The sequence below is a fragment of the Peromyscus californicus genome, unplaced genomic scaffold, assembly GCF_007827085.1.
Source record: "Peromyscus californicus insignis strain IS unplaced genomic scaffold, ASM782708v3 Scaffold_7__1_contigs__length_154581171, whole genome shotgun sequence".
Lineage (NCBI taxonomy): Eukaryota > Metazoa > Chordata > Mammalia > Rodentia > Cricetidae > Peromyscus > Peromyscus californicus.
The window spans coordinates 98,963,643-98,988,220 of NW_026294595.1; the positions used below are offsets into that span (position 1 = coordinate 98,963,643).

At 42.5% G+C, this 24,578-nt stretch overlaps 1 protein-coding gene and 2 long non-coding RNA genes across 14 annotated transcripts in view; 1 reads left to right on the plus strand and 2 right to left on the minus strand.

Moving 5' to 3' along the window:
• LOC128102105 (uncharacterized) overlaps positions 1-19,544 on the minus strand; it is a 32,599-nt gene extending 13,055 nt beyond the window's left edge. The window contains exon 1 of the long non-coding RNA XR_008215320.1: positions 354-19,544. This is a non-coding gene — a long non-coding RNA (uncharacterized LOC128102105). The remainder of the gene's footprint in view (positions 1-353) is intronic.
• Sema6d (semaphorin 6D) overlaps positions 1-24,578 on the plus strand; it is a 581,349-nt gene that overhangs the window by 472,764 nt on the left and 84,007 nt on the right. The gene's annotated exons all lie outside the window — the stretch shown is intronic.
• LOC128102104 (uncharacterized) lies at positions 19,709-24,144 on the minus strand. The gene is made up of 4 exons (XR_008215319.1): positions 23,229-24,144; positions 21,320-23,120; positions 21,119-21,168; positions 19,709-20,175 (listed from the first exon to the last, which is right to left on the minus strand). It is a non-coding gene; the product is annotated as an uncharacterized LOC128102104 (long non-coding RNA).

Sequence of the window (24,578 nt, forward strand, 5' to 3'; positions counted from 1 at the left end):
AACTGGGGGCGAGAGGTGCAAAAATGAAAGTGACTATGGCCACAGCTTTTAAGGAACACAGGGAATGAAGCAGTGACTGGAATACTGGAAAATGCAACATACTTGGGGGTCACATGTGGAAAGCTTGGGTTGACAAGGCAAGGAACCAGGAAAGTAGAGTCCAAGAGAATATAAGCAGGCCTTGGACACCACACGATTGGGTTAGCAAGGAGAGAGGTCACAGGGGAATAACGGGTTTGTTGCTGTTGCTGTTGTTTTGGTTTGGTTGGTTGGTTGGTTGGTTGGTTGGTTGGTTGGTTTTGGTTTTTCAAGACAGAGTTTCACTGTGTAGCCCTGGCTGACTTGGAACTCACTTTGTAGACTGTGTTGGCCTGGAACTCACAGAGATCCTCCTGTCTCTGCCTCCAGGGTGGTATGCCCCACCACCACCAGGCAGGGGAATAGCAGTTTCGAGGCCACACTGTTTTTAAGTTTCCAAACCTAATTGTGGAGGCAGTAACCTGGAAGAGAAGAGGTGTGAGAGAGGCATTTATTGGCCTTGCAAACAGGCTGAACAGAAGGCTAGGACTCGGGGTGAACATAAATGGCAGAGGAATAAGATCCCCACTCCTCAGTAGACTAGGAAGTAAGGACGTTCTGCTTTGTGGACACCCAAGGGAGTGTAAACATAGTTGCTACTATTCCTTGAGAATGTGCTCTGTGCCAAACAGCATGAAGATAGCGGTACTAGCAGGCAACTGCATCATGAGGACTCTATGCCAAACATCGCTCAAAACAGTACCAATGGGGATGCAGAGACAACGCCTAACACCCTCTTGTGATATCACATATAAGTCTTCCAGCAACCCTGCAGGACACACATGCACACACACACACACACACACACACACACACACACACACACAGGCACTTGCACACACACACACACACACACACACACACACACACACACACACACACGGGAATCAGTGCATAGAGAGGTTAAACAACTTGTTGACAGTTACTAGGAAGCCATGGTTTGAAACCAGGGAGCCGGGCTTCAGAGTGTGAGCTCATAGCCAGCATCCATACTAGTGAGTTTGGTACACGCCTATACTAGTGAGTTTGGTACACGCCTGGCCGTCTTGCCACAGTTGAGCCCAGCACCATGGAATAGTGGGCTTCCTGGGCAGTTCACTGTCGTCTACCAGATTTTGACTCTTAGTGACGTTTTGGTGGAGATATCTAAGGCTCTAACCGACAGCTGACCACAGAAACTTCTAAAAGGAGGCCGTACCCATGCTGTTTACTGAAGTCATTCACAGTGAGTCTGAAGCCCGAAAGTAGAGAAATCAGTGAGGAGCATGGGGTGCTGCCTCATGAAATGCATATCATAATAATAGTTTAATTAACTTGAAATAATTATATTATGCATGTAATTTATTCTATCACCAGGTTGCATTGAAATTTTTATTGGCATTCCTGAATACATGTACTAAGGATGTTAATAAAAACATTTTGACTGTGTTTTTTTTCCTAATTGCTCCAGTTTTCTTTTTTTCTGGTTCAATAAGGATAATGATGTAATATCAATATGAAAATTTCACTTAGTTTGAGGTTTGGCTTTTTGTTTTCCACTCTAGGCAGTGTGTCAATAAAGAACATACTAATTCAGTACAGCATAATAAATATAACTGAATAATATTTAAACACATTAATAATGTAAATGGAGAAAATTAAATGACATTCAGAAATACCCCTAAATTTTTAAAACTTGCTTATCAGAAAGACAGGGAACTTTTTCAAATATGATTTTTATCACAAGCTAAACCCCGTTACCTTCTGGTGCCAGAGGCAGGAGGCAGAGAGATTCATCATTTCCCAGGCTGCCATCTAAAACACAGGAGGGCCACTTCTGTGTGTCATCGGGTCCTAAATGATATATGCTCCCTTAGCCTGGCAACTCTTCCTCTATGCTCCAAAAATAGCCCCAATGGCTGGCTCCCCATGTGAGCCACATCCCTACAATTACTCTTTGCAAGGGGGGCGAAAAAAGAATGAAATTTGTGAGAGTAAAATCTGTCCCCAATCATAAGAACCCTGAGGCTAAAAATCTGCTGTATCTTTTCCTCTTTCTGAAATAATATTAAGCTCGGGCGTGTATAATTATACAGGAACCACCAGGCTGTGAAGGATGAGAAAATATAACACAATTATCTCTTCACAAACCTCAGCTGAAGTCTGACAGAAATCAACATGAGCTGAGAACATGCTTCTCCTCCCCTTTCCCTCTCCAGCATAACCCCTGCCTTCAAATGGCTGTCTACCAGCTTTCATGTTGAGGATGCTGCCTACATGCCTGTCACTGGACACCTGGAGTGGCCTGGCAAGCTTTCCATGGAGGATGGCCCATTCTAAGGAGGAGGGGAGACACAGGAAGCCATTTGCTTGTTTTGATGTACCGGGAACACTGACCTCAAAATCAGTTGAAAATCAGCCCAGACTAGGAGGCAAACCATCTCTGTTCTGCATCAAGAGGGAGAAAAAAGAGGCAAAGAGCTGTTATGTGAGGTGGGAGTTGAGAAGGAATTAGCCGCAGGTCATTTAGAAGAAAGATGAAAAACGCCAGAGTTGTGTTTCCCAATTGGCAGGATTCTTGCAGAAGTACCCTCTGTTCACCAGAAACCTTGCAAGCGTGCATATAAGGATCTCCATGAAAAGGGTGAAGTTGGACTTCCATTCCCAAAAGAGCCTCTGGTCCAGCACTGCTCTGCTGGGTCCGTGGCTGCCTCAGGCCAGCGCTTCGGTCTTCACCCCTCTGCTTCTTACCTCGATGTTTCATGTCTAGCTCGTTCTTTGCATCTTGTTTTTTGGCGCCTCATTTACTGTTATCTGTGGACAAACTCTTGATCCCTCTTTATTCCATACAAACTAGGAGACATCCCCACTGCAACACAAAGTCAGCAACAGACCCTGGAACTCCATCCTGGGCCAAGTGCCCCAGATCTCCACCAGACTGAACTCACATAAAGTGAAATGAGAAAGGATGCTATTGATGGCAAGTTCATTTCTAAGATTCTATTTTGGGGGAAAAATTGCCCTGGAGGTGATTTTCACATTTCTGCCCCATTGCAAAGCCAGGCTCTCACTCGTGACCAAAGCATGGGTGGTAAGGTAGGGCAGAAGGAATGGGATAGACTTTGGGGGAGGGGGAATCAGTTTCCTTGGATACATCATCCTTATCATTACAGGTCTCTTGGGTCATGCGAACCCTCATAACCCAGTGTGGATAAAGCATGGTCTTCAAGAAACTTGATCCAGGTCAAAAACATTGTTACCAGAGGTTTCAAGATGGCTGGACAGAAGTATCCAGCATTCTCCTGCTCCTCCACAAAGACGAAAGAACCAGGCACCAAGTGTGGAACTACATCATGAGTTTATTTGTTGAGAAACCGGTAGAGGAAAACTGAAACCGTGTAAGACCCAGGTACCTAGGGCAACAGCACAGTGGCTTAAACAGGATACTCACTCCGCTACTCCAGCGCCATAGCAGTAAGGAGTCTTCGGTCTGCGGGATGAGAGTGACAGAGAGGCTGGACACCATCATCCATGTGGATGACTGCAATCCTGGCTAGTGGAAGGTCTCAGCAGCTCTCACAGGCTGGCAGCTGTACAAGACAAGGAGCCTGAGAGCTGCACAGCCACCTGGCTTTGGGAAAGGATTGACATCATTGCTTCTTTCCATTGGCACTGGTCATGGCTGCCAGCTGTTCTGACCTCTAAGTTTTCCGGTCATTGAGTCTGACTTCCCAAGCAATGTCAGCGTCTGTGTATCCAGTTCCCCACTTTAAGTTCAATCACTGCTAAGCACAAAACGTGTTTTCCTTTGTCCTGGTTAGATCCCCTTTGCTGCAACTTCTGCCATCAATATCCCCTTATTTTCCAAGCTACTGGCTGCGACTCTCCCCATCACATCCAGATCGACTCTGGAAGATGAAGTGGGGTACAAAGGTTTTATATCTTGGCTAATTCTGCAACTTCAGACTATCTTTTGGACAATCATACACATTTCTGCTTATGCATAACTCATTGGTCCACTTTTAAACATTGCAGCCATCAACAAAAGACACACATTTTCTGAACAAGCGAAAAATGAAAAGTTACAATCTGAGAAATCCTGACATTAAGTTGTTTCTTCCAGTTAGACTCAAACGAATAGTTGTCACTTTCAAATCTGCCCAATTACTGAAATGCATATGCTAATTAAGTTATCCCTTCAAACCCCAAGAAGGGGAGGGTGATGTTCCAGCTACCTACTGCTGCAGGCTAAACCAGCACAGCACGCGTATCCTGAAACACCTATTCAGTACCTTTCATGGCTCTGTGGGTGACTGGGCTCCAGGTGAGTTCTCTCCTGAGGTGTTGTGTGGTCCTATGTAATAACCAGGGCTTGGGTCTTCTGAAGGAGCAATTGAGCTGGATGGCCATGAAACTCCCTCTGTGGGCCAGGACTAGGTGTTGGCTAGGAGACAGAAGCTTGCTAGAGACATTTGACTTACTTCCTCAGCAGCCTTCCCATGCAGTTTGGGCTTCTCACAGCATACAATACAGCATTGGGACTAACTCTAAGATAACACCTCAAGACACACAAGCAGAAACTTCCAGTCCCTCACAGCTTAGACTTGGTGTTTTCCAGTGTTACTCTCTGAGGCAGACAGATTCAAGAGTAGAGGAGTTAGCTCCATCTCCCAAGAGAGAAATGGAAAGTGAGAGACACATATGCTTGAAAAATACAGGGGTCTTTGTCCATTCCTGTGTAACCCTGCCTTAGACACATTCCCTCTCTGAGCCCAAGCATCTTCAACTGTTACACAAGACAATTAAACAAGATTGCTTTTACAGCCCGCACCTGCTGAAAGTACTCAGCGTCTGGCTCACTGTGAACAACGACATCTGTATCTATCTAGCTATTGGTCCCCAAAACCAAATCAAATGAAAGGAAAAAGCTTAAATTTCTAGCAATTCTTACAAGGTCGCTTTTAGACAGAGAATGTAAGAAAATAGATGATTAAAGAATTTTCAAAAAGTCCACCCATGTTTGACAGCTGTTGGGCAGCAAAAAAGCAACGTAATTCTACTAAATTAAAAGCTTCTGCAGAAAAGGAAGTATGAAAACGGGGAGTCGCCTTTCCTAGCAAGCCTAACCCGTGAACATTAACTTTCTATTGCAAATCTCCGAGCATGTGAAGCCTTCTGGAGCCCAAGGCTTTGCTCTTTTCTTTTTATTCCAGAGGCACCACCAGCACAGAGAACATAACTTTATCATAGAAAATTAGAGCCAAAGGGGACCTCAAGGTCGTCTCACCCAGAGCACTGACCAGGGACAGAAGAGTACAGACTGTATACACCCACAGTGACAGTCATCCCCCGATTAAATGATTCCCCAATATCAAACAATGAGCCAGTGAGTGAGCTGGGGCAGCTAGCGAAAGAAGGACCCGACTTTCAGCCCAGCCTCACAGAGGTTCCCAGGGCCTGACTCTCCAAAAGGGCTCTGTAAACAGTACTTGCTTCCTTCTACTTCTTCTGTCCCTAGCTACCTCTTTCCCTCTCTCCACCTCTCCTCCCTGCTCCTCCTCTCTCCCTTCCTCCTCTTCTCTCACTGTTCTCTTACTACGACGTGTCTGAGAACTCTCCACGCCGACCCTCTGCTCCCTGAGTCCGGTTGTTCACATTCTACCACCGAGGAAAAAGAAGGCTTGTGCGTTAAAGGTGTGACCAATATGGCATGACGGGTCAACAACGGAGTGTCACAAACATCAGTGGCAAAGTGTTTTTCTCTCCACCTTTCCTCATTCTTGGTCTCCTAAGGACTGAAATTCGTCGCATCCTTTCTTTGCAGGGTTTGGGCCCTTTATTTACATTATTTGGTATGAGTGTGGTATTTGTGTGTGTGGTATACACACATGTGTGTATGCTGATAGAAAGCCAGAGGATAATGTCCAGTACCCTGTCTTATTCCTCTGAGATGGGGTCTCTTGTTGAGCCCACAGCCAGCCAGCAAGCCCTGTAGTTCTGGTTCCCACCACCTCCCACAGCACTGGGATAATTGTCTTCTTTGGGCAACTGGGCAATACTCCGTGTGTGTGTGTGTGTGTGTGTGTGTGTGTGTGTGTGTGTGTGTGTGTGCGTGCGTGTGTGTGTGTGTACCTATATACATTATGTATATATGAATAGAGATTGAATTAAATAAGGATAAACGTAATTATGAAATGCAGAAATACGACAGTATTTTCTATCCATATTGTCTGGCTAGGAAAAATCTTCTTTGGCTTGGCTTCTTTTCTTCTTCATGGGAGTCCCTCAATTGTCCCTGGGAGAAAAGAAGAAAAGGCCTCGTTTCCCAGGATCCCCTTGGGCTGCTTGGCAGCCTTGGCCTCTTCTCCTGTTGATTCTTGGCCCCAGCAGAGAAGCAACATCTGCCGCTCTGTTTGAGTTTCACAACTCCCTTGTCTGTGTCCAAAGGACTTCATAACATGTATCTTTTAAAATGGTAAAACTTGAAATAAGTTTCCCCATGAGAAGTTTCACAATGTTGAGATAGCAGAAGAAAAATAATTAGGATAACTACAGATAGCGTGTCCATAACATTCCTCAGACGGGGGATGATTGTCCCAGTCCTGGCCTTTTGGTCCATGTGGTTATCTTGGTTTTCATAAAGGAAAAGGCAGGGTTCAAGGCTTAAAGGATTTGCTTGCAAGGTTATCTAGACTGCCTCCCCCTTCCCCAAGCCATTCAATGATAAAGTGAGCCATAAAGTAGCACAGAAACCAACTTGGTATTTTCTTGCCAAGGACTAGAGTTTGGGAAGCACTATATATTTCCATTTCTCAAAACAGTGCAGTCACTTGCTCCTGGACCCCGATGATGTGGCTGCATCATGAATTAGCTGGATGTGCATCTGATCTCCACACACTACCTTGTAAAGAGGCATCTATGCTGCCCAGGCGTGATTACAGGGCTCAACTGCTTTCCCTAAATAGATGGACAGAATCTTACCTCCGGTGCCTTTTCCATCCCCAGACACGGAAACTTTCCATCCCATTCCTTCATCTCCTTCTTCCCGCTATTTAGCATGACTCGGGAGGCCCTGGGGTGCACTTCTACATAAATCCTGTCTCAGAAGCTATGCCTCATGCTCTCACCTGGCAACACTCTGACCACTAGATCCCATGTCTGGTATCACATCATACTCAATTCTTGCTCTGAGCCAAAGAAAGTGATAGGAATTGAATCAACAAAAACATGAGTACCTTGTGGCTGATGTTTGGCTTTTCCTGATAAAATATGTATACTTAAAATAGCATTGTCCTCTAAGACATGAGGCTCATGCCATAAATGCAGAGACTTGAATGTATCAGAGAGTCTGACATTTATTGGCAAGGCAGAGCCTTGCCCAGAAAGACTACATGTAAACAGCACATGGTATAACAGAAACTGAAAATACTCACAAAGGGATTAACATTAAAAAGAACTCATATCAACTCAAAAGCAAAAATAGAAATTACCTAATTTAGAAAGGGCCAAAGGACTTGAATAGACATTTCTTCAAAGAGCATACACAAATGAAAGATGATTGACATTTCTAATCCTCAGAGAAATGCTAAGTAAAATACACAGAGGCTTCACCTCACCCCTGTGAGGACTACCATTATCACAACAGCAAATGGAAAGTGTTTTTATGTCTTGGACAAACTGAGGCCCTCCTTCACTATTGGGAATGTGAAATGGAGCCACTGCTGTAAACAGTGTCTCAAAAATCAGAATTGGCATGCAACTGAGCAATGCTGCTGTTGGATGGACCTTCATCCCAAGGAACTGAAGTTAATATTCCAGAAACATACTTGATCCCCACGTTTATCATATCATGACTCACAACAGCCAAGAGACGGAAGTGTCCTCATTTCCACAGGTATATGGATGAGGATGTATATGCATATAGTGGAATACTCTTCAGCCTTAAGAAAAGTCATTCTGTCATATACTACAGAGAGGAACTCTGAGGATGAACCCTAAGATAAATGAAAGCAGAATAAATACTATGATCCCACTTATACAAGGTATCTAAAGTAGCCAAACTGAGCTGGGAATGTAGCATGGTAGTAGAGTGCTTGCACACTGTATGCAAGGTACTGGTTTTGAAAGAGTAAACAAACAAATAAATCAAACTCATAGCAGCAGAAAGTAGAATGTCAGTTGCTGGGGAGAGGATGATTGAGGAGTTGCTATCAATGGCTACAGAGTTCCAGTCATGCAAGAAGAAAGAGTCCTGGAAAAGCAAATGCTTTAAAAAAAAAAGCATTAAAGAGAAAAATTAAATTTGCAAGCTCAGGGATGCAAGGTGTAGCAGGAATCTTAAAAGTTCTTATTAATAAAATCAAACCTGAAGCCAGTTATTGGGGTGAACACTGGAAGATCAGAGAGACAGAACCACCTCACTTCACCAGATCCTCAGCTGGTCTTGTTTCCTCAGACTGGAGGCCTCTGAGTCCTCATCCAGAATGGGTCTCAGCTGAACTGCTGCTAGAAGCCTGAAAGCTTAACCAGTCAAATGCTTCTAGTTTCTGGTCCTCACGCCTTATACATCTTTCTGCTTTCTGCCATCACTCCCTGGGATTAAAGGCTCACTTTCTGGGATTAAAGGCATGAATCACCATCCTTGAACATATGAATTTCTGCCTCTGGAATGCTAGGATTAAAGGCGTGTGCTACCACTGCCTATCCTTTATGTTTAATATTGTGGTTGTTCTGTCTCTGACCCCAGATAAGTCTATTAGCATGCACAATATTTCAGGGAACACAATACCACAGCAAGGTCAGGAATCACCGGAGAAGAAGGTGCAGAAAGATTGTAAGAGCCAAGGGGGAGTATATGTCTGCAGTGACATGACAGGATATGACATGACCTGACAGTATAGCTACACACATGCTCAAGCCCTGAACAAGATCAAGTCAGCCAAAACTCCAGCAGGGGAGGGGGAGGGGCGCATGAAGTTCCACTCCTGGCTAAGAAGCTAGGCAGTTGATGGCTGCTGAGGGAAGAAGAGTCAGTTTTCTTCTGAGATGCAGGCCTTGTGGGGCTAGCTATGCTCTAGTAGATGTTTCTACATCCATATGCATACAGGCAACCCTAAATGGACTCAGTGAGTATTATATCGAAGAAGGGAGGAGGGAGGGAGGGAGAGAAAGAACATGGAATTAGGAGAGGAAAGTATTGGGTGATATAGGAAGGAACCGGAGTGAGTGGGGTGGATTTGATCCAAATACATTATATACATCTATGAACATTAAAAAAACATTTTAAAGGTATTGAGAGGTTGAAGATACGGCTCATCAGTTAAGTTACTCCTCTTGAAGAAGACCCAGGTTTGGTTCCCAGCACTTACATGGCAACTAACAACTGTCTGCAACTCCAGTTCCAGGGAATTCAATGCCATCTTCTAGACCCCATGGGCACTAGACACACAAGTGGTAGACAGACATATATGCAGGCAAACCCCTCATCTGCATAAAATGAAGGCAAATAAAATCTTTTTTAAATGTGTGAAGAGGGTAGATCTCCTGAACAAGTAGCTAAAACAAAATAAGAAAAGGAATGAATTGAATAAATAAATGGAGAAGTGGGTATCTGCTTCAGACCAACAGACACCACTCAGCACTGTGTGACATTGTCCTCACTGGCTTCAAATACTAATCCATCCTGTACAGTGATGAGGTCTGAGGGAAAGAAGCTAAAAATTAATTGTGAATATTATTAGATGAAAAGCAGCTTATTACCATAAATTGTGCTGATGTTTCTCCATCTAAAGGCAATGGCATCATAATGATGTAGTTGATGATAAGTTTTCTCAAATGTAATCAGAAACAAAAGTAATTGATCATAAAAAAATACTCTCGCTGGGCGGTGGTGGTGCACGCCTTTAATCCCAGCACTCTGGAGGCAGAGGCAGGTGGATCTTTGAATTCAAGGCCTGGTCTACAGAATGAGTTCCAGGACAGTTCCAAAACTACACAGAGAAACCCTGTCTTAAAAAAACAAAACAAAACAAAAAATATTCTCAAATAAAAGCTTCCTAGGCCTCACCATTTCAAATAATAGTCCGTTTTCCTAAAGCTAAGCATCTATCCTACTGAATGCCACTGAAGAAGGAATGACGGGTGGGACACATATAGAGCCCTAAAGCATAACTCGGGCCGTTTTGTCCATTCTCAACCACTTGACATGCCAAGAAAGACATCCTGACTCATTGGCACCATTTTGTGTCAGTTGTATGTGCCATGCACCCAACCGTCTAAGTCACAACTTCAAAAGACAAAATTAAACACCTCAGTGACCAGGTTTCCAAGCTGTAGTTTACTCATCTTGAGTATTGCAAGTCCAGGATGGTTCTTTCCCGCAATGGCTTTGCCGTAGCACAATAGGGCGGAAATCAGGCTATAAGTCCATCAGGCTACAAGAACAATGTGGCCCTGTTGAATGTCTTAGCTGAACTAAATACTTGCTCATTTTTTATGGGACCTGAGCAAATTTTCATTTGACCTGAGCAATACATAGAACTCTGCCCACCCAAGACTGCTGATAAAACGATGAATCCTTCACAATGCATACACTATTTATGAGGAGAAATATAGGTTTTCTTTAGTAAAGAGCAATTCGATGAATGTTGCTAATTTCCCTGTAATGAGCACACTGCCAGAAACATAATAGATGCATGTGTGTCTTTCCATAATGTCAGAATTTACTGAATAATTGCAAATTCATAAACTATGTCAGATTTTGGGGCAGTGGTGTGCCAAGTAGTCCCAATTTCCTATGGGAGCCAACCAAAGCAAATACAGGTTCTCTCACTCCAAACCTACCTATTAACACTAACACTCAGAGGTCCCAGGAGTTCCAAAGAGGCCTTCCTGGGAGGCAGAAGTCAGAAGCTGGGTGGTCGGATGGCATTTCCCCGGGGCCTTTGCCATGGTACTGTTAGATGTCCATTTCTATGGCGTCCAGGTGAAGGCATTATACTCATTCCTTGATTGACAAGCTCTCTGGCCTGCTTTTTTTTAATCTAGTGATTATAATACACTCATTTACTCACATGGTCCCAATTTACCTTGTGTACTTATGAATAAGTTGCTTATCAGTCTGTGTCTCCTATGAGCTTTCAGGACAGAAGGTGCTATTCATGTATCCAGCTCAGGGGAGGGAGTTATCCTCTGTCCTCAGGGTGGAGTCAAATGCCATTTGGAAAATTGAGGCTCTGAAGACAAAGTATAGCCTAAAAACAAAAACTTTATGTAATATGAAAGTAACTTAGGGCAGGGTACAACCCGATCTCAGACTCCTAAATGCAGTGAGCATGCTCTGACTTAATTTCCATGGCAGCCTTGAGAAGCAAAGAACAGGCCAAAAGAGGGATGATTAGTCTGTGTCCATATTTTTATCCCAAGATTGGCATCTAAAAGTGGTGATTTCCAGGCTATGGAGACAGAAAAGATAATAGTCCATAAAATATCATAATCTTTAGATTTGTGTCTATTATAATGTCTACACATGGAAAACATGGCATTGCTTATATTTTGAATCAACTATTTTATATGAATGCAAATCAAAATTTAGTTTTATATCTTATAGATATTCTTTAAAGAAAGAATCAGCTTTGCATGTTTATTTAATATATATTGATATTGGTTATTTTTATAAACAGGCATCCTATATCATAGACATGAAATAGTTGTTTAATTATGTAGCTGTATAGGCTCATTAACGATCCTTCTTCTGTGGGAGTTCAGGTGGTGAGGCCATGGATGAGTGAACTATTGGCTGTACCAAGGAAATGTACTGTGTCTTTACCCAGTTCTGACCTTGTAATCTGTAACTAACGTTTTTCTTTCTATTAACATGTGCTTATTGACCTTCCAAAGTTCAATACCTAGTAATAGCAAACCCCAAGAGTTACTAAGGACAGGCAACAAAGAGGCAGTACTCTACAGGGAAGTAGAGTTTGGTTTTCATTTTTATATAGAGTCAACATCAGGATAGCAGACTCCAGGGTCCTCATGCCTAAGCAGTTTGGGAATAAGGAAAGCAGCATGACCCATGACATGATGCTGATGCCTCTTAAGACCACAGCAAGTACTGCCTGCATTGGAAGGGTGGTCATGTGGTCGGGCCTGCATTATCCTCATGTGGAGTATGTTTTTTCAGGTAGTATTCCCCAGCCTGCTTTGCCATTGATAACAATAATTTAAAAATCAATAATGATGGTAATTACTACCAATATTTATTGAGTACAGACTACATACTTGGTACTATCTTTAAAACTATGGAAGTTTTACATGTAGGTGTTTATTTGATATTACATTTGTCTTAGTAACTTGTCCTGTCTCTGTGGTAAAATACCCTGACAAAAGCAATTAAGAGGAGGAAAGATTTATTCTGGCTCATAGTTAAGAGGTTCCAATCCATCATGGCAAGGAAGTCACAATGCCTGAGTCTGAAGCAGCTGGCCACAATACATCCACAGTGCAGGAACAGAGCGCAATGAATACTTGTGTTCAGCTTCAGAATCTCTAGGGAATGGTGTCAACCACAGTGGGCAGATCTTCTCACCTCACTTCACCAAATTAAGGTAATCCCCCACCCAGGCATGCCTAGAGGTTCTTCTCCCAGGTAATTTTAGATCTCATCTGGTGGACAGTAGAGCTTAACCATCATAATATGCAATCATTTGTTCTAAAACCTGGGTAACAGCTAGCATTGAAACAGAGAGACATGGCATAGAATGCAATCCCCCAAACACAGGAAGGTTTGGCTAATCGGTTCACTGCAGTATTTCCTGTGAGGGCTCTAAGATTACAGTCACATTCCAGGAGCTTAACAATAGTTTGTTAGATGCATAAACGAGCATTGCTTGTCTAAGCTCTCTATTTTGGCAGTTATACAATAATAATTGAAAGTTAAATATTTGGCAAATTGTAAGACATTTTAGAATGGAAATTCCCTTTAAAACTTTGCGTGACTTGGCAGGTTTATCACAACCATTCTCACTTTTAATTACTCAAAATCTATTAATTTTGATAGAAAAAATGAGAGGTACTCCATTCATTCATTTATTGACTCATGAATTGATTTAATTCACTATATGACTTCTACAGTCTCGACTCAATGCCACATATCAGAGACATGAGTCGGAAGACAAAAATTGAGCAAAGAATGTTACTGATAAACTGTAGATCCATCTCCTCCACAAAAGAGGAGAAGGAGGACAAAGAAAGCCTGCTATGCTGACTGACATTCAAGAATAAATGTGGTGCTGAGAAACACGTGCTTCCATTTTTATACTTCCACTGAGGGGTCCCTAAGTATGGAGGAGACTGGCTTTTTACTTCATGGGTTCAGCGTGTGCATCTCTAAGAGGCCACTGTAAGCATTCAGCACTCTTGAGAAGTGATGCTTTATGTAACCTTCGTGGAAATTGTCTAGAGTTTGTAGGAATCAGAATCTGAGGCAAATGCTCTCGTGCTAACAGATTATTGAGTGGTATAAACCCAGAGGAGCATGGAGCAGAGCAAAGGAGAATGGGCCAGTCAGGAAAGGCTGCACACATGAGAGGTATTGCTGAGTCAGGCTAGACTTTGCCATCAGAACTGATTGCCTAGTTGAGCAGGAAGCCTTTTAAAAGGGCATATAGGGATGGTTACATTGCTGAATAGCCCACTGAATGGGTGAATGGGAGGTGGGAGGGGATTTATCTGATGGTTTCCTTCACACTTATCAAAGATTGCTCCACCTAGAGATGCTTCTTCTACATTCTAGGTGGGTATTGTGGAAGCCACAAAGCAAACCACATCACCCAAAAGGAGGGGGAGGACTTTCTGTCTGCAGTGGTGGAAGGACCTTAACACCATCAAGGGATTTGGAAACAGGTGCCTCTCAGAGGTTCTGGTGCAGCTAGAGTTTTCTCTAGTCCTGCCTGGCCCACGGTCAGGACAAATCTCTCTCACCTGCCAGTCCCGCAGCTGCTCAGACCCAACCGAGTAAAACACATAGAGACTTATATTGCTCACAAACTGTATGGCCACAGCAGACTTCTTGTTATCGAGTTCTTATATCTTAAATTAACCCATATCTATTAGTCTATACGTTGCCACATGGCTCGTGGCTTACCGGCACCTTACATCTCGCTTTTCATGGCAGCGGCTGGCAGCGTCTCTCTGCCTCAGCCTTCCACTTCCCAGAATTCTCCTCTCTCCTTGTCCCGCCTATACTTTCTGCCTGGCTACTGGCCAATCAGTGTTTTATTTATTAATCAATCAGAGTAACACATTTAATGTACAGAACATCCCACAGCACTCTGGGGCTAGCCACCCACAGTATCTAATAAAACCCAACAGGAAAACTAATCCCAGTAAGATGTTTCATATCCCCCAAAGGCTTTGCACTTCAAATAGACTCCACTCAGTACCTCTGGGAGATCTCAAGACCAGAGAAGCATATTTGGGATACCCTGAGGGTGAGTTGGACTACTGAAGTGGTTCCATTGAAGGGCAATGGGTCTGGATTTGCAGAACAGATGAGAAATAAAAATATAATGGACATTGACTCTTAACTATGATACACGTGGAAAATGGATATGCATTCCTGCAGGGTAGTAAGATATGTGATTACGAGGACTTTAGGTCATTTATTCAATTATTTATATTCTACCCTGCTCTCACTAGGAGTCATATTATAAAATTATTTGCAATAGTTCACAAGTAAAATTATGTCAGTGATTGAATTCAAAAAAGAGAAAATACATTAAGTATTTAGATATTTTAGAAGGGTCACTTAATTATGTTCAAAACTTCTGAAAGGTTTTGCAATCGCTTCAGTGGTAGTTTCCTTCCTAGTTGGGAAGCGCCAGGCATCTAATAGTGCTTAGACCAACTTCAAATACTTCAGGAAAAAGAAAAAGCCATACTACACAGTATGAAATCCTGCAGGAAAAGCTATCTTACATGTACACACACACACACACACACACACACACACACACACACACACACACACTTTACGACATATTCAAAGTTAGTGCATTTACCTAAGTCACTAGCATCATGAGTGAACGAAAGACATCATGCAAATTCACTGTTAAGGCATCTGAGGAGGCTCAGAGCCTGTTCCCAGGTTTACTTCTCTCTTCCCATCCGCCACTTTCCCAGTGTCTCCAGTTCTCCAATCACATTCAAATATCTTTCAGGACATGACCTTATCATCATCTCAACATCTGTGTCCATTCCTTTCATGAACACCCAGAAGGTAGTCTTACCAAAATCATTGGTGAGCCAGACAAGTGATATGCACGCGAGCGGTTTCCAATTGAAATAGTGCTGATAGTGAGAATGAAAACATCCAAAAAGGAGGAATCGGGCACTGAGCAAAGCTAGAAACTCGGGAACAGAAGATTAAGGAAAGCAAACAGTGATGAAAATTTAAACAGTGCAGAATTTGATATTCCTCTGGTTTGTTCAAGTTTAAGTGACCAAATAAATGAGACTGGACATGAGAATTTTGAGGGCACTTGAGTGAGATCTAAACTCACTGAGTGGCATAGATATGTAAGTGTGTGTGTGTATGTGTGTGTGTGTGTGTGTGTGTGTGTGTGTGTGTAGTGTTGTAGTCCACGCAATGAGTGTAAATGAGACTGGAGAATAGGTTTGAAAATATAGTGAATTAATTAGAATCAACAATTTAATGCTGCTATTGAAAAAAATGTAGTATCAATGGTGTCCAGGTGAAATACCTAGTCCTAAAACAGTTATGTCTTGAGTTGCTCTCCTTAGAGCTGATAGGACCAAGCATGACATCATGCAATCTATTAGACAACACTGCAGAAACAGCTTCACAAAGGAGTCCAGGCAATGAAGAGCCCAAAGACCAAGGTGAATCTAAGAGACGTTGAAGCAAATACAAGTGTTCAAATATTAGAAAAGCGTTAACATAAAACTGAATTTCGACTACTACGTACTTATATAGTCAACGTGCATTTCTAAGGCCACGGAAGCAGTACATTCCTCACACACAGGTGTTTCATTGGGGTTAAGGAAGACTTGGGAAGATTTGGGAGAGACAACAACAAGTTCAGACAGAAAAGGGCACAAATCTTTAAGGTACTTTCCAACCTTAGACCTGTGATTCAGGATGACACGTGTAAGAAACATCAAGGAGGCAAAATTACTTCCATGGACTTCCTGGCAGATGTCACTTCTGAGTTCTTAGTGTATCCTTTCAAGATGTAGCTGGCAACCCACCCAACTGTACCAAGTTTCCTCATTGAAATGGCACAGTATTTGCTAAGGTCCCTAAAGCTAATAGCCCATACACTTTAGTAAGTATTCTTGAGTAGCATTTCTGACCACAAATTACCCATATACCCCAGCTCAGTGAATGTATCACATGCATATTTGGTGGGCTGAAAGGACTTTTCAAAGAAGACATGAGAGCTTCAAAGGAAAGCAAAGAAAATGAGTCCTGCTTGGCTGTGCATGTTGGCAAAGACAGGGCAATCCAACTCTGAGTCATGGATAAGCCATATTGAATCATTGTGAGCATAATGGACTTTCTAGTCCTTAAATGCTCACATGGGGTAAGGAGAGTCCAGGAAGAAGGGGCGTGGACACAATGCCCTTCCCATGCCCCAAAACAGAAAGTAAGTTGGTTTGACATGGCTGAACTTGTCAGTGATATCTGCTCACATCTATCTTGCTCAACAATACATTTGTATTGGGAATTTTAAGATGGGTTCTAGCTGTGCTCCTTTCTTTGAAATTCATTTGCATAGGGACAATTTGAGTCACCTTGTTTTCTAGTGACTTGTTCAGAGAAGGCTTAACTCCTAGATGCAAAAAAGTATTTTTGGCCATCACGTAACTGAATTCTGTCATTAATTGGTTTGGTCCTTTCGTGATTGAGTACTGATAAAATTATGCCAACCAGGTGGTGAGTCCTGAGGAGTTTGGCCACACTTGTTCAGTTGGCTGTCTTTTTAGGTAAGAGCCTGAGCCTAGAGCTCACTAATGTAGTCAGCATCAGGAAATGAACAGACCCCTGGGTCATTCTCTCTATCGACTTCTCCTAAGGCTACACAGAGCAAGGGATTTCCTGGGTCACCAGGTAAGTGGGGGAAAAGTCTCCTCCACCAGGCTTTAATAAAGAGCCCAACTCAACCTGAAGGTTCTTAACGTATAAGCAAGGGTCTAGGGTATACTTTTGGAAATAAGAGAATAATTCAATAGTACAGGGTATGTTTAGCATGCACACAGCTCTAGGTTAGATTCCTAACACATACAATAACTAAAAAATAAAACATTAATTTCTTCTAGCCCTGCTCCCACCCTCAGCTGCTCTGCCAGCTCACTAATAAATGTAATAAACTGTCTATTTCTGATCAGTACCCTTACACCATCACTACTCCTTCTTTTCAGGCCTTTTCTGGGCACTGATTTTGCTAAGGCAGCGTCTTCACTGTATGCATGAATGTGATCATCACTGTATCTTCCTGGTCTCTGCTCCTTAAAAGCTTCATGGGCAGCTGGAAATGTACTATGAGGTTGGGGAAGCAGGGATTTAGAGCAGAATGCTTCCCCACCCTACACTCTATGGCAGGCTGACTTCTTTTCAAATCACCTTCATGGCTACATGCCTCCATTCCCTTATGAACACAGTTTGAGGCTCTGGCCCCTCTGTCCATCCCACTTCATGTTGCCCATCTAGTGACATGGCACCCTACCCACTTATGAAGTTCTAGGCCAGATGCAATAGGAAAACATCAAACAACATATCTCACATATCTACAGGAAAGCTCAGGAGCCTCAAAATATGGGGGCTTCTCCCTTATAGCTTCCTCTTTTTTTTGGACAGGTTTCACTACTGTGTTGTTGATCTTTAGCTCATGAACTCAAGAGAGTCTTCTGCCTCCACCTCCCAAGTGTCTGGGACTACAAGCATGTGCCCCAAGGGGCCATTTTCCTTACATCTAGTACAATGATTCTCAACCTGTGGGTTGCGACCCCTTTGAGGGCTCCATATCAGATGTGTACATTATAATTCATTACTGTAGCAAAATTACATTACTATTAAAGGGTCACAGCATTAGGAAGGTTGAGAACCACTGATCTAGATAGAGGCTGGATCATAATCAAATTATTCAAAAACTTTCATAGCCTATATCAGGAATATGATAAATACAAGGAGGGATACTACACATTAGTTTTTTTGGACAGAGGAAAAAGCAACCATGAATCTTCAGAGCTAAACAGTGAAACAGGCAGACAGTATAGTGTATAGTCAGCTCCCTCTCTCCACAGGGGTCCAGTGAGCTCCCACCAGTGAAACTGTGGGCAATGCTGAGCTTCACATATGCCATTTTATCTCCAACACAATATATATTGTGATAAAATTTAATTTATAAATTATGTCCAATAAAAGATTGACAATAATTAATAATAAAATTAAAAGTACCACAGCAAAAATTAGATGACTATGACCTTTTTCTCTCTCTGGATTTGACTGCACTGTACTCAGCCCTATTCTTGTTGACCATAGTACCTAACACAGCAGAAAGTTGTGGATCTCTGCCTCTGCTTCCATCAGTTACTGGGTGAAGGTTCTATGATGACAATTAGGGTAGTCATCAATCTGATTACAGGGGAAGGCCAGTTCAGGCACCCTCTTCACTATTGCTTAGAGTCTTAGCTGGGGTCATTGTTGTGGATTCCTGGGAATTTCCCTAGCATCACGTTTCTCCATAACCCCATAATGACTCCTTCTATCAAGATATCTCTTTCCTTGTTCTCTCTCTGTGTCCCCCTCCCCCACCCCTGCCCCAGTTTACCCAGGAGATCTTACCTCTTTGCTCTTCCTAGGGCAATCCATGCATGTCCCTCTTAGGTTCCTCATTGTTACCTAGCTTCTCTGAGTTATGGATTGCAGCCTGGTTATCCTTCGCTTTGCATCTAATATCCACTCACTAGTGAGTACATACTGTGTTTCTGGGTTACCCCACTCAGGATAATTTTTTTCTAGTTCCATCCATTTGTCTGCAAATTTCATGGTATCGTGATGCAGAAATTCACAGCGAAGCACTAGGCTGAGCTCCTGGAGTCCAGTCGAAGAGAGAGAGAAGGGACTATATAAGAAAGGGAGGTCAAGATCTGGATGGGGAAATCCACAGAGACAGCTGACCCGACCTAGTGGGAGCTCATGGACCCTGGACTGACAGCTGGGGAACCTTCATAGGACCGAACTAGGGCCTCTGAATGTGGGTGACAGTTGTGTGCCTTGGGCAGTTTGTGGGGCCCCTGGCAGTGGGGCCAGGATTTATCCCTGGTGCATTAACTGGCTTTTTGGAGCCCTTTCCCTAAGGTGGAATACCTTGCTCAGCCTCCATACAGGAGGAGCTTGGTCCTGCCTCAAATTCTTGATATGCCAGACTTGTTGACTCCCCATGGGAAGCCTTACCCTCTCTGAGGGGTGGGGTAGGGGGAGAGGAGAATCGGGAGGAGGGGAGGGAGGGGGAATTCTGGTTGGTATGTAAAATAAAGAAAAAAACTTTTAAATAAAAAGAAACACTAAAAAAAAAAAACCAGCAGATCGTAAAATGGTAAAGAGAGCCTACTGCACCTCTTCCTGTCTTGAATTCAGAGTCTGTTCACCTTTCTCCACAAAGAGTTCTCCATTCTCCAAAGACTGAATTTAGAAATGAGGGTGAGGGTACCCCGACAGCTTGTTTCAGTGTGCAGAGACAGTCTACAGAACTCAGAAGTGCTTTTCCTTGGTTCCTTCTAAGGAACCAACTAATAATAGCAATACATTTCCACATGTGTATTCAGAATCTACTTAACAACCTCAGGCATCACCTAGTGACTCCCGGTGGGGGACCTAAATTTACAGTCATCAACTTACACATAAACTTTGCTCTGACTTCAGCTAACTAGGATTTTGTTTGAGTTTAAGTTTTTAGAAATTGGATAATTTTTGTAGAAACCATGCTATTCTTTATTGTTATATTTTGTAAGAATTTAAAAATCAAGATATAAAAGGATACACAGAACTTCATGAAATTCCATTCAGCTTCACCCTCACGTTAAAGTTTCAGGTGACTGTGGAATAATACAGAACAATTATAAAAATCCTAAAAACTAGCAGTGATACACTCTACAAACTTGTCTGCACCCCTCATCTGAATGTATTCGTTGCCTCCCATGTCTTATTGTTTCAGGACTTAATTGAAGATCCATCTTGCATTTGGTTGTCATGGTCCATCCTTTCTTCTAACCTCAGACGCTTCCTCATGACCATCATGCTCGTGGAAACTACTGTCTCATTTTTTTTTAGACTATCCCTCAATTTGCCACTTCTGTCTCATAATTAAATGACATTATGTATTTTTGTTCAAAGTACCAAAGATGCAATATGAGCCATCTCAGAGCACCAAGTCATGAGATAGATACTTGGTACGTGTTCTTAACTATGATAACTTTGGTCACTTAAGTGCTATATTCAGGTCTGTCTATTGTTACTGGTCCTTCCTTTGGAACCAGACTTTGTGGAGGCTCAATTCCAGCATGGTAGTTCCAGTGTAGTGATCACTGTGCATTTCTGGTTGCTTGTAAAGAAGGGAGGCCACAGTGTACCCCTTCCCCCCTGGATCTATGTTTACAGAAAGGGATAGGCGGTGCAAACACTGCCCTCTGTGCCACTGTCATTGGCACACGTAAATACAGTGACTTGAAGAAAAGTGATTAATCTAATGGTAAGACTTGTAGGTCTTTAGTTTTGAACAAGTCATTAACTTTCTCTTCAGCAAACACTGCTAATAGCGTCTATCTTGGAAGATGGATTTCAATCTTAGATTGGAAATATAAGGTTCTCAGGTGGAACTAAGCTGGTAGTACTTGCTTAATGGAAGGATATCAACCATCCCAGGTAGGAGATGGAATAGATGTGTCTATTCAATGTAACACTGGTCAACTGCGTGTTCTTGTGCCCCCTTCTTTAGTATTCATAAGTCATTCATTTAAAAAGTCTCAATTGAGTGCTTACCGTGTGCAAAGTGTTGAATATGTAGTTACTTCTTTCATAGAAACTCTGTTCTAGAGGAAAGGAAAGCCAAGAAACAATACGAAATGAAACACCAAATGAAATCAAACAATATCAAATGAAAACACACACACACACAGACACACAGACACACACACACACACACACACACACACACACACACACACACACACCTGCCTTTACCTTCATTCCCCTCATAAAAGGGAAACATTTATTTCAGTTTTCCTTCTCCACTGTGGACACGTCAGGATACTATAGCAGCTATGTTCTGACAAGGAAATAAAAATCATGCTAAGGTCTGATTATACAATTTTTTCTCTGCCTAAAAACAATCCCCAAGTATATGATTAACAGTGCTACTTCAGCATAGAGAATTAAGTTGTTAAAAACCTGGTGTCCCACAGCTTAAATATTGTCGCATTACATTAAAATACATTATACTTAGAAAAACCAAAAACACATTAGGCCTGGCTCTCCAGTGCTCAGAGCATGACGAATCCATGTAAACATCTTGGGAAGTTCTTTGTCATCTAGACTGGAAAGGATGTGCAGGTTTTCTTGGGGTCTGTGTGCAGCTGTAACTCCTGGTGTCCCATGATGGGCTCCTGGCAACACGTGACTCGTTTCTGGTTGGACAGTGATGACATGAGCGTTCATTCTGGCATGCCACTCCTTTGCCTCAAAATCACTGTGGAAAGTTGAGAGCCTGTGCCATAGGTTGAAAAGGACTGTTCCAAAGGACTGATTGTCTATGATTAGAATAAGCTTTGGTTTGAAATGGGAAGAGAGTAGGGCCTACCCCTCCCCCACCCTTGATAGTCTCAATTTTATAAAGAACATCTGTGTAGGAGATTGATATCCCTCTGCTCTCCTTCCACAATAAAACAAAATTCACTTATTGAAGTCTTGTCTCCAATTCCTTGGAATATGACTTTATTTGAAGATAAAAATTCTCCCCAACATAATATTTTTATTAATTATTTGGGAATTTTGTACAACGCACCCCATCACACTCACTTCACATTCCTCCCAAGTCCACCCTCCCACCCCTGTGTCCCCGCGCATGCACACACACACACACACACACACACACACACACACACACACACACACACAAATGACATAATCAAGCTAAGTTGAGAATATCAGAGTAGGCTCCAATCTGATATGGCTGTTGTTGTACCAAAGAAAGAAATTTAAACACAGAAACTTCCACCCCAACTATCTTAGTTAGGGTTTCTATTGTTGTAAAAAGACACCATGACCATGGCAACTATTATAAGGAAACATTTAATTGGGGTGGCTTGCTTACAGTTTCAGTCCATTATCATCATGGCAGGAAGCATGGTGGCATGCAGGCAGACATGGTGCTGGAGCAGTGGCTGAGAGTCCTACATCTTGCAGATGACACTGAATGAAGCTTTAGCAAAAGACCTCAAAGCCCACCTCCACAGTGACACAATTCCTCCAAAGCCACACCTGTTCCAACAAAGCTACACCTCCTAATAGTGCCACTCCCTATGAGATTATAGGTCCAATTATATTCAAACGACCACACCTCCATACAGAGGAGACCTAATGGAGGGGAGGGAGAGAGAGAGCGAGAGAGAGAGAGCAAGAGAGCGAGAGAGAGCAAGAGAGAGAGAGAAACATCCACAAGCCAAGGGGAAAGAAGGTAGACTCCTCCCTGAGAGGCACCAGAAGGAAGCCACCTTCCAGATATTTCGGTCCTGGACTGCTGGCCTCTGTTATTGAGAGACATAATTGTTGATATATAAGACACCTACTCTTTGCTATGTCAATTCTACCAAATAAACACAACATGTATGACTTGAGATAGACAGAAATATCTGCCATCCAAACAGTTAAAAGGGAAAGGAGTCTCCTACCCCAATTCAACCCCTCCCTACCTTACCCTCACCATAAAACCCTGCAACCTCTAAAGTGATGGTTCTCAATTCTGCTTATCCATCCTTAGAATCACCTGGAATTAAAATAAAATAAAAATAATTAAAGACATGGGCATGGGATATGGAATTTTCCAAAGCTTTCCAAAGAATTCTCCTGTGTAGAGGGGTTTAGAAACTCTTACAACCATTTACTGTCATGATCCTTGATTCAGGGCCCCAAGATTAGCTGTGGTGGAGTCTCCTGGAACCTTGTTAGAAAGTCACATTCTTGGGCTCCATGAAAAAATTGCCTAATCAAACAATCTTAAACAGGAATCTAAGAACTAATGTCCAAACAGGTATGTGATATGTTCCACATTTGAGAGAAGTTCATGGAAGGCACTGATGTTTTATGCATGATGGCCTCAGTAGAAGCAAGAAAGCTTTGATCCCTTTCCACCAGAGAGTATTCCTCTACAAAAGTGTGTATGTAACACTAGAAAGTTCAGAGTCTACGTCTGTCTGGTCCATGGTTCTAAAGAACTTTGGCACGCAATAGCAAAATAATAGATAAATCGGAAGCAAAAAACAGACCAAAAAAATCCCCACCAAGATAAAATGGGTGATAGACTCGGGTAGACATTTCTCAAGAGAAGATGTCCAAATGACTAACACAAATAGTAAAGACACATGCTCTGCTTCACTAATCATCCGGGAAGTGGAGCTGAAAACTCAAGTACCTAGCAATGGCTATTTCAAAGACAAAAGATAAGAGGTGCTGTCAGAGATGGGAAGAAAAAGGAGCCCAGCACACAGCTGGCAGGAATGCCAGACAATGTGGGAAGCAGCATGGAAATCCCACGGAAGTTAAAAATAAAGCTCCCATATGATCTGGCAATCTCTCTACCGAGTGTGTGTCCAAAGGAGATGAAATCAGTATGTGGAACACACATCTACACTGCCATATGACTGCAGCACTGTTCCTAGTGGCCAAGATATGGAAGCACCAACGTGTGCACCAGCTGAACAGATAAAGGCTATGTGGAGCGTATACACTACAGAATAATGCCCCCACCTGCATAAAAAGGGATGGAGTCCTGTCGTCCATGGCATTGTGGCTGGACCAGGAGATCATTACACTTGGTGAACTAGGTCAGGCACTGAAAGACAAGTATCACATGATCTCACTCCTGTCTAGAATATTGAAAAGTCAGTCTCATGGAAGAGAATGGTGGTTTTCAGAGGCTAGGAGAGTCATGTGGAGGGAGGGAGGGCAGAGGCTGATCAAAGACTGCTAGTTACGTGCAGACAGGAGTAAGAGTTCTGGACTGCAACAGATAATGACGTGTGTGTTTCCAATGCTGAAAGAAAGGATAGTAAATGTTTTCACCAGAAAGAAATGGCAGATATTTAAAGATATAGATGTGTTTATACTTTTCTGAACATGATACTGTATGTACATATATGTATATATTTATATACATATGTATACATTCAAATATCATATAATACCTCCATAAACATGGGTTTTATGCATCACTAAAAATACTTTT